Here is a 10,288-nt window from a genome sequence, read left to right on the forward strand (position 1 = left end):
ATGGGTTGGGTAATTCTTTTCATGCGGCTTCAAATGTCTAGAGACATAGGCTATAACCTTACCTCTTTGCATTAACACACAACCCATACCAATTCTAGAGGCATCTTAATACACCACAAAACCATCTGTACCATCAGGAAAAGTCAACACAGGGGCTGAAGTAAGTCGAGTCTTCAACTCCTGAAAATTCTTCTCACAGGAATTTGACCACTGGAACTTAACTTTATTTTGGGTCAATCGGGTTATGAGAGATGCAATAAAAGAGAAAACTTCAAAATAATGGTGGTAATAGCCAGCTAGACCTAAGAAACTTCTAATTTTAGACGGAGAGATAGGACTAGGCCAATTTGTAACAACTTCTATCTTTTGGGGATCAACTTTAATGCCTTTGACTGAAATAATATGACCTAGAAAAGCTACTGATCTTAGCAAAAATTCATACTTACTAAATTTGGCGAACAACTGGTGATCTCTAAGAGTTTGTAAGACAATTCTAAGGTGATCTATTTGATCATGCTCACTTCGGGAGTAGACAAGGATGTCATCTATGAACACTATGACAAACATGTCAAGATATTGCTTAAACACTCAATTTATGAGATGTATAAAGGCTGATGGGGCATTGGTTAGACCGAAATACATGACTAGAAACTCAAAGTGACCATAGATGGTTTGGAAGGCTGTCTTTGGAATATCACATTCCCTAACTGTAAGCTGGTGATAGCTGGATCTAAGGTCTATCTTGGAGAAATAAGTTCCACCTTGCAACTGATCAAACAGGTCATTAATTCTCGAAAGCGGATATTTATTTTTGACTGTGACCTTGTTAAGTTGATGATAGTCAATGTAAATATGCAAAGAATTATCTTTCTTTTTCATGAATAAAATAGGTACGCCCCAAGGAGAAATACTGGGCCTTATGAAACCTTTGTCAAAAATTTCTTTGAGTTGATCTTTCAACTCCTTAAGCTCTGCAAGTGCCATACAGTATGACAGAATAGAAATAGTCTGAGTGTCGGGGAGAAGGTCAATCCAGAATTCTATCTTTCTATCGGGAGGTACCCCTGGGAGATCTTCTGAAAAAACATCTGGAAACTCATTAACAATGTTGACTGACTGGATAGTTGGAGCCTAGGACTTAGTGTCTTTGACTCTAACTAGGTGATAGATGTAACCTTTGGATATTACCTTTTTGGATTTGAGCTAGGAGATAAAATGACTCTCAGGGGATACCAAACTCCTGGACTACTCAAAAACTGGCTCATCAGGAAACTGAAACTTGACCACACAGATATGACAGTCTATAGATGTATAAAAAGAATGAAGCCAATCCATAACCAGAATAAGGTCAAAATCTACCATGTCTAACTCTATCAAATCAACAAGTATGACTCTATGAAGAACAGTAATAGGACAATCTCTATACACTTTTTTAGTAATAACTGGCTCGTCTACTGGTATAGAAACTAGGAAAGGCTCTGGGATCTTTTTAGGACTCATTTTGAAGTTCACAGCTACAAGCGGGGTCACATAAGAGAAACTTAACCCAGTGTCCAACAACCAATAAACATCAAGGAAAAAGACACAGAGCATACCAGTGACAACATCGGGAGAGTCCTCCTGCTCCTGATGGGATGGTAAGGCATAGAATCTATTCTGGCGCTGACTGCCAGCAGTACTAGATGAAGCGCCCTAAGTAGGGGCGGGACGGGGTACAAGAGCTGGTGCACTAGTAGTCGGTGCCTAAGGTCTAGCATCTCTGGTCCCCTGCCTAGCATGTGGGCAATCTCTAAGTCTGTGGACTAGGTTGCCATAACTAAAACAACCCCTCACATCTGCGAATCACTTACTGGGATTATTCCTACCACACTTAGCACAAGTAGGATAATGAGGCCTACTACCAACACTGTTCTGTGGCCTAGACATAAAAGACCTGCTTCTTTGCTCCTGCCTGCCCCTAGGTAAGGGAGAACTAGTTGATGAAGGTGTTGGAATAGACAAACGTCTCTGAAACTTAGGGCAGTTCCCTCTATAGGACCTAGGCTAACTATACTCATGATGCTCAGATCTAGCCCTCTTGTTATTCCTCAGTCTATCTCTCTCTCTAATATTATCTGTCTCTATCTGTTGTGCATGCATCATCAACCTAGACTGGTTCATATCCCTATACAGCATCGCAGTCCTACACTCTTTCAGCACCAACCCAGAAACACCTATCACAAACTTGCTCATACTAGCCCAGGTGTTAGAAATCAAATCAGGAGCATACTTGGCCAAATGGTTGAACTTCAAGCAGTACTCCTTAACAGTCATAGAGCCCTACCTCAAGTTTATAAACTCCTCAATATTTACTTTTCTCATCTCACACAGAAAGAACTTGTCTAAGAATGCATCTTGGAACACCTACCATGTCACAGGAGCAACATCCTCACCTCTGCCCTTCCTCCATAATACAACCCAGTCATACGTAATGTGTTTTAACCTGTAAGATGCGAATTCTATACTTTGTTCCTCAGAAACATACATCACCTGCGTGATCTTTCTAACCTCCTCAAGATACAACTGTGGGTCTTCACCAGCTTTAGACCTATAAAACTCTGGCAGATTCATCTGCATAAAATCACGAATCCTAGCCGTGGCTACCTTACCTCCCTGCTAATTTGCAACTACAGCCTAGTTATTGGCCCTAACATTAGCAGTGACTACTTGGGCTAATGCCTAAAAGGCCGCCTGAAACTCAGTATGAGACACTGGATCATTCAAGGGATCAACAGACTGGGGTTACTCATTATTGTTTCTACGGGCGTTCTCTTCTTGGGGAGGCATTTTTTAAAATAGAAGAGCACAAATTATTAGATGAGCGAGACAATCAAAGGCACAATAGAATCTGAAAGAAAGAAGAAACTTTTTCTTAAAATGTCTTGTAGCCTCTTGGTCATAGATGTGGCATGCTACACATCGATGATCAAGACTCTACTCAACATAGATTGTTAGACTCCCTAGGACTCCTTTAAAACCTTAGGCTCTAATACCAAGTTTGTAATGACCCAAAATTATCTCCCAGGATGTCACATGGTGCTTAGGGCTATTAGTAGCCCCAATCTGACCCCTTGAGCCTATCGCTTCTAAAAATAACTCATTCAAGAAGAAATATACCAAACACTGGCACTGTCAAATCAAATTATAAGAAATATGATGAAAATACTTGGTCCAAACGACCACAATACTGGAAATATCAATGCAACCATAATCTGATAACTAGTTTGACAAAGCCTCTACTACTCCATGAACTAGAGAGGCATTAGGACAAGTTCCTAATAGACTCAAACTAAACTGAAAGCGATAATATAACCATTGAAATACTGAAAAGTCTGAAGATAGGTCCTCAAACCATGAGGACTTACCACTGGTGAAATATAGACAAAGGTACTCAGACGAGGTTGGGACTGAGCACCTGAACTTACATTATAAGACAATATAGCACATAGACGTATATGTGTATCAATACTTGGTAATGTACTGAGTATATGAGGGTGTATGCATTTACATAAAACAATATCAATACTCTTTAATCAAATCATGCATGCAATAAGTAATGACTCATATGGCTTGAATAAGTATACAATGTAAAGCTCATAAATCATGTAGAATGGAGCATGTAACACAAATCTCATGAGTCATTATACTTTATCTTTAAAATCTGTGCTCTTCTTTTATTCTCATTACTCAAAGGCTAAAGGAAACTTTAAGCAATACTTTCAACTCCTACATATGTCTCATGGAGAGTAAAACTTCTTTAATGCTCAAGAACTCATAACTCTTTTGAACTCAATACTTGGAACTCGAAATCACATAACTTTGGTTTAAAAATTGATGATCAACTCTTATTAGTCGAGAAACCTACTTACTTCTTTGGAAAGTACTCAAAGGCTGCTTATTTTCTTTAGAAAGTATCTCATTTCAAGGCTTTAGGGAAAACATTCTATCTCAAGTGAAAAAACTTTAGTTTAGGGAAATAACTTATCTCAAAGCTTTAGGGAGGTTCTAATAACCGACATAAACCATGCGAGCTACATGGAGTCCAACGTCTTGTACTCCTAAGAAAGTAACCTCACATTGGGGAAAGGCATCATACTCTTGCCAAGGAGTGTAACCTCAACTCAGTGATCACTTATCTCAGCCTCAGGCCCAATCATCTCGGCCTTAGGTCCAAAATCTCAAACCTATGGTGGCACGTAGTTCTGGGGTAAAAAATCATAGTAACTTATCCAAATCGATGCTAAATAATACTCCCTTTAGTTTATCTCGCGCATCTTATGGAAACTTATTTTCAAAATAATGTCATGGTTTATAAGAACCCAATAATCAAATATGTAATCTCATGTAATAGAGTGGATTTCAAAACACTATGACCATTAGGTCAAAAGATTTCTCATTAATCTCAGAATACTTAAATTATGGGTGCTTATAGCATAATGGTTCATAAAATTGTAAGTCTCAAGTATGACTTAATGGCCTATAATTCAATCTCAAGTTTAGACTCATCAAAATGCATAATAAATAACATATAGATTCATAAATCTTATAGAAATCTAGAATTTATAGCAATTGGTCTCAAAATCTCAACATACTCACATACTTTAATATTTCAAACATTACAATTATTAATTTCTCATGGAATAAAATCAAAGGGTATAAGCCCAACTTCAAATTCTCAAGAAAACATGTAAAAATCATGCAGTTAGACTCTCAATTCATGGGAAACATCAAAAGCTTGCGACCAATAATAATGGGTGAAAAATTCTAATTCAATTTCATGTAAAATCTCATAGTTTGCATAAAATTATAGTTGAAATAGTCCTTTGGGCAAAAGGGTGAAAGTATTACCCTTGTTCAAAACCCCACATAACTTAGATTATGAAATTGGATGAACAATCTTTCTTTAAACTTTTATTATTACTCTTGATAGAGGGTTCTTCCAACCCTTAAACTTGGAAAACTCAAATCTCAACTCAATTTGTAGAATCTATGGTAAGTTCTTAGATTTCTTGGAGAAGGGTCTTAGATTTGATCTTGAGGGAGAAACCCTAGCTCTCTTCTATTTTGGATAATGAATGAAGCCATTTTCGTTGTTAGAATATATCTGGTTGATAAAAGGGTGGAAAATACCAAAAAGCCTCTTTTTAAAATGAGTTAAAAATACTGAACAGGGGCTGTGACGGTCGAAGCGACAGTCTTTTGCTAGTCTGACGGTCCATCGGATCATCCATTATACATTGGTTGGGAAAATAATACACTGCCTTGATGTGACGGTCTCAGCTATGGTCCATTACAAACTCAATGGTTCGTCAGATCATTCGTCGCACATTGTCTAGGATAAGGCCACACTTTCTCAGCGGTGATGGTCTCAGCGACTATCCATTGTAGTCTTGACGATCTGTCGTCATACCCATTACACTTGGGCCAGAAAAGGGATTTACTTCCATGGTTGCAACAGCCTGAGTGATGGTCCGTCGCACACTCAATGGTCCGTCAACCTGTCCATCGCACCTGGGCGGTTCCGACAACTCTCAGTAAAATAATCATAACTTCTCACCCGATACTAGATTTGGACAAAATTGGTATAATTGGAAATCTAATTAAATGCTATATGATTTATATGACTACCCGTTATAACATATTATGAGTCATTACAAGTAGTCATAGTTAGAACAGAGGACTGTTATATTAATCCCAGTGACTACGACCCAACTTTATGACTCATAATCAGTGACTAGGAGTCATTAGGAAGGGCTTATAGTCACAACAGTTTATATTCAAAAATCCATGCTAGTGGAAATGAGTCTAGTCCATGACTCATAATCAGGCATTACGACTCATTGTGTGTACCCATAACCTGAAAGTGAGTGATTCAGAAGCCAAGCCTTAGACTATGACTGCACCAAATGACTTATAGTTGTAACAAGTCTTGGAGAGTCTCATAATGACTGAACCAGAAATTCCTACACATTTTAAATAGGGGCCCTTTGGTAATTTCCATCCCTTCTTAACCCAAACACATGTCGTTTACCTTTCAAAACATAATTTATCGAGGGTAAATATTGCAAAAACCTCTTATAACTTTAGAAATCACTTCACTTTAAAAATAAAATAATTCTCTTCTTCCTCGGAGAAAACTAGGGTTTCTCAAGAATAAGATCAACTTCAAGGATTTCTTCAAGGTATCTACACTTAGGTATGTGGGATTTCATCAGCGCGTCCCTTTGCCTATTGAGTCCCAAAAACTTCCTTAATTTACAAGAATAAATCCTTTTCTATTTTATTCAGCTCATAGTAAAATTTGAGATTTATCAACTTTATCTTAGCTGTTGTGGTCATGAACCATGAAAATATGTTTCCCTATGAGAATTGTGTCTCTATATGTTTGATAATGTATCTTGTCCATAGAATGACCGGTTAATGAAATATTAAGTGCCCTTTGTGATTTTCTACACTTTGGTAAGTTTATTACATATCATGTTCCATTGCATTTGTCTATGCTAGTGGGTTATAAACACCCGATACCTAGATATTTGTGCATGTTACAGATTTTAGGTTACAAGTCATTTAGAGCATGATTTTATTATTAAATTCAGAATATTATATGTTGAGTATTTGTCAGTACCAATCATGTTAAACTTTTTATCAACATCAGTGTTAGTATAATTGGGAGTAGGACTTAGCATTGAGTAAACAGAGGGATGAATGATCACACGCTAGTTGAAGATTGAGACCTTTAGTAGAAGTCCTTATGTTCCAGAACTATGTTGCCAGCATAGGATATGATGGGTTACCTGTTAGTTGAGGACTGACACCCTAATAGGGGTCATCCACCAGTAAAGGACAGATACCCTAGTCCTTTGGGACATTAGTTTAGTGGATCTACACCATCTAGTGTTAATACCCATGGAAAAGAAATAACACCCTTCTAACTAGGGTTACAAGTTAGACCCCAATTACCTTAGATTAGGGCATGTTAGTTATATTTTAGTTCCCACAGTTTCCTGTTCAGTATTCAAATTATTCTCAATTAAGTTTTTCTTGACCAACTGTTCAACATATTAGTTATTCAGTTATTCATATTATTTCAACACATGTTTATACTTGGTATTGTATTCGATATTCATGTTCATGCACTCATTCTCAATATATATATGTATCTTAGTTAGTTTAATATCTCACATACCAGTACATTCAAAGTATTGACTGTATACCCTTTTTTGGGCTATGTTATCTTATTACATAGGTTCAGACGCTTAGTTTCTAGCCCACACTTAGTTTGTTATTGTGCTACTTAGTTACAACATTTGTGAGTCTTCATCAGTTGAGGACTAGTTATTTTATTATTTATTCATCCCATTATCTTAAATTCATGCTATTTCAGTTGGTTAGAGTTAGTTAGGGACCTGTCCCAACAACTCATTATGTTTAGAGGCTTTTAAACTCTCAGGCAGTTAGGAATGTTTTTTTGTAATATACTTCAGTTACCTTTGAAATTGCTTTGATTGCCATATACTTTTAAATGACTTCCGAATAGTTTTTTTTTTACCTTCTTTTAGTATTTATATCTTGTGCTAGATTATGGTTTGACTTTAGGTCACTTGTGACCTTAAGCACTATGTAACGACTAGGGGGTAGTCTCGGGTCGTGATAATAAATTGCGTCTCAAATAGAACCTTACTATGTAGCAATTCAAATCCCTAATTTATAAGAATTTACCATGAAATCGAAGGAATCTTAGCACAACTTTGAAGGAAAATCACCATAGAGATTGTTATCTAAGCTCCCAAATCTCACATAAGCTTCAGAACTAAGCTTTCTCATCTTTAGGGTTTAAGTCTCTAGAGAATGGGTGAAAAATGGGCAAAATGGGGCTGATAAGGGACTATTTATACCTATTCCATCTACTCGAGTATCGCTATCGCAACACGGGGTTCATAATTGCTGCATCTGAGTGCAACATATGGCTCGCAATTGCCATACCTTGTTACTACGAGATGAGCCATGATTGCAAAACGGGTATCTCAATCTCAATATCTGATGGTTGTCACAGGATTCACTATCATGACATGTGGGTCGCGATAATCGGTTCACTTGCACCAGCTAAGACTCCAAGTGTTCGCAAACTCCTAGAGATTTAACCAGAATCTCATATACACATATTGACTATGCTACCCTATACAATTCTATGCTTCGGACTTAGTGGAATAGTCAAAATTTCCAAGAAAGGTCTTTTAAAAAAAGTGGTTTCCACACCCAACTTTTATTTTCTTAACTTTTGACCAATAGCTCGAAATGAGGTCTGGTTCCTTGAGACCTGAACCAAGAGTCCACCTAGCCTAAATCAACATTCAAGAGCTAATGACACTGTTAGAGTTCTCGTTTGATTTCATCTACTAGAGCTTTATACCAAATCCTAAACAACGAAAACTCCAAAATAGGGAAATGCTTCAAAAATCCCAATGAACTATTCGATAACTGAACTGATAGTTCTGGCAAGTCATAATGACTTGTATCCACTCTAGGAAGGCTTAAAATGCCATAAATGCATGTAAATAGAGGAAATAAACTAGAGGGTTATTATAGCTATTTACCTTCATACAACTAATCCTTTTTCATCTTTTCTCTTTACCTTTATGAAGGTGGTAACCGATTTTAATAGGCCAACTATTGATTTTACTCCAGCACTAGTTTTTATTGCATATGTCTTAGACACACTTACAAATTAGATTCCATCCTTTAACAAATAAAATATTTTTTAATTCCATGAGAAAATGTATTGCCAATCTTTCTATTTCCAAGATAAAACTTCTTCCTTGAACTTCCTTGAGTGAGAGAATGAAAAAAATCATTCATAAGAGATGAGAAGATACCATTTAGAATATGTTTTGGCTGCCTTCTTTAACTTCTCCTTCCTTTGCATTTAAAGTGTTAAGTTTGAGAACCCATTTCAACGACTCATATTTTTCTTGTTCATGTTTGCCGCCTGATCCTTTTTAGACGAGACTAGGCACATAGTTTATCTCTTCAAATACTCCCACTCCTATTATTTTATCTTCCCATGATTTTTTACTGTACCTGCACTCTTCCAATGGTTATATTTTCCAGGATAGTAATATAGGCAATTTATTAAGTTGGATTCCCTTTTTTACTAAATTCATGACGAACTTTCTCCTTCTCCTTTTTTATTTCAAGAATACCATGACTTCAATCATCAATGAGTCTCTAATTAATTAAACCATCCACATCTTTCAAGGTGTTATCTATTTAAGAGATTTCTTAAGATCTTCCTTCATCCAAACTAGATCTCTTTCCAATTCTCTATTTTCTCAAGGGAAACTAAGAGATTTATTTGGGCTCTTTTAGTTTCTCCTTAACTTCATACAAAAGACAACTCCTTTTATCCTTTCTTTTGACATCATGTTCATCGTTATCTTTTTGATTCTTCATTATCTATTTTGGTGGAGATACTCATTTCGTCTTTGTACTTTTTGACTATGTAGGTCATATCCGCATCCTCTTTACTTACGTCACTATCCACTATTTTATGAGCTAAATATTTCTTTTTAGTTATATTCTTATCCTCTAAGATAGAATTCAATGTTTCCCGAATTTATATGTAGTTTCATAGGACAAGACCTTACAATATTCCTTAAGATAGTGCCATCCATGTGAATGCTTTTAGCTTTGATATTTTTATCTACTATCCACTATCAACATTATTATATACCTTCATAATTTTGGGAATATATATGGTAATTCTTCTCGCTCTTGCTTTCTTTATTGGAATACTGGGATCATTATGGATAACGTCCTATAATTCACAACCAATAGATATTATGAACTCTTGAATTCTTATATTCCATACTAGATAATGTTTACCATTATACATTAGTGACTTTGAAATTGATTCTCCTTTCATCAGAAATAATGGACTAATCATTGAGACAAGATCCCTACTAGGTGTTACACTTAGAATGAACTACTCTAATACCAAATGAAGAATTACTACATTCCATTACAATGCAAGGGACCGATAACATACTAGGTTTGAGCAATATCAAGAACAGATAGCTTTGAACGAAAGTGAAATGCAGTAAGGTAAAAATACATTGATTTTATATTCAAATTCCTTGATCAAGGGAGGAAAAAACCACACCCTACCCTACTAGGATTTCACCAACACTTTACTAAACTCCAAGCAACCATCAATTATAGCCAATAAATTAATCTCCCAATTCCTACAATT

The sequence above is a fragment of the Capsicum annuum genome, unplaced genomic scaffold (genome assembly GCF_002878395.1).
Source record: "Capsicum annuum cultivar UCD-10X-F1 unplaced genomic scaffold, UCD10Xv1.1 ctg3182, whole genome shotgun sequence".
NCBI lineage: Eukaryota > Viridiplantae > Streptophyta > Magnoliopsida > Solanales > Solanaceae > Capsicum > Capsicum annuum.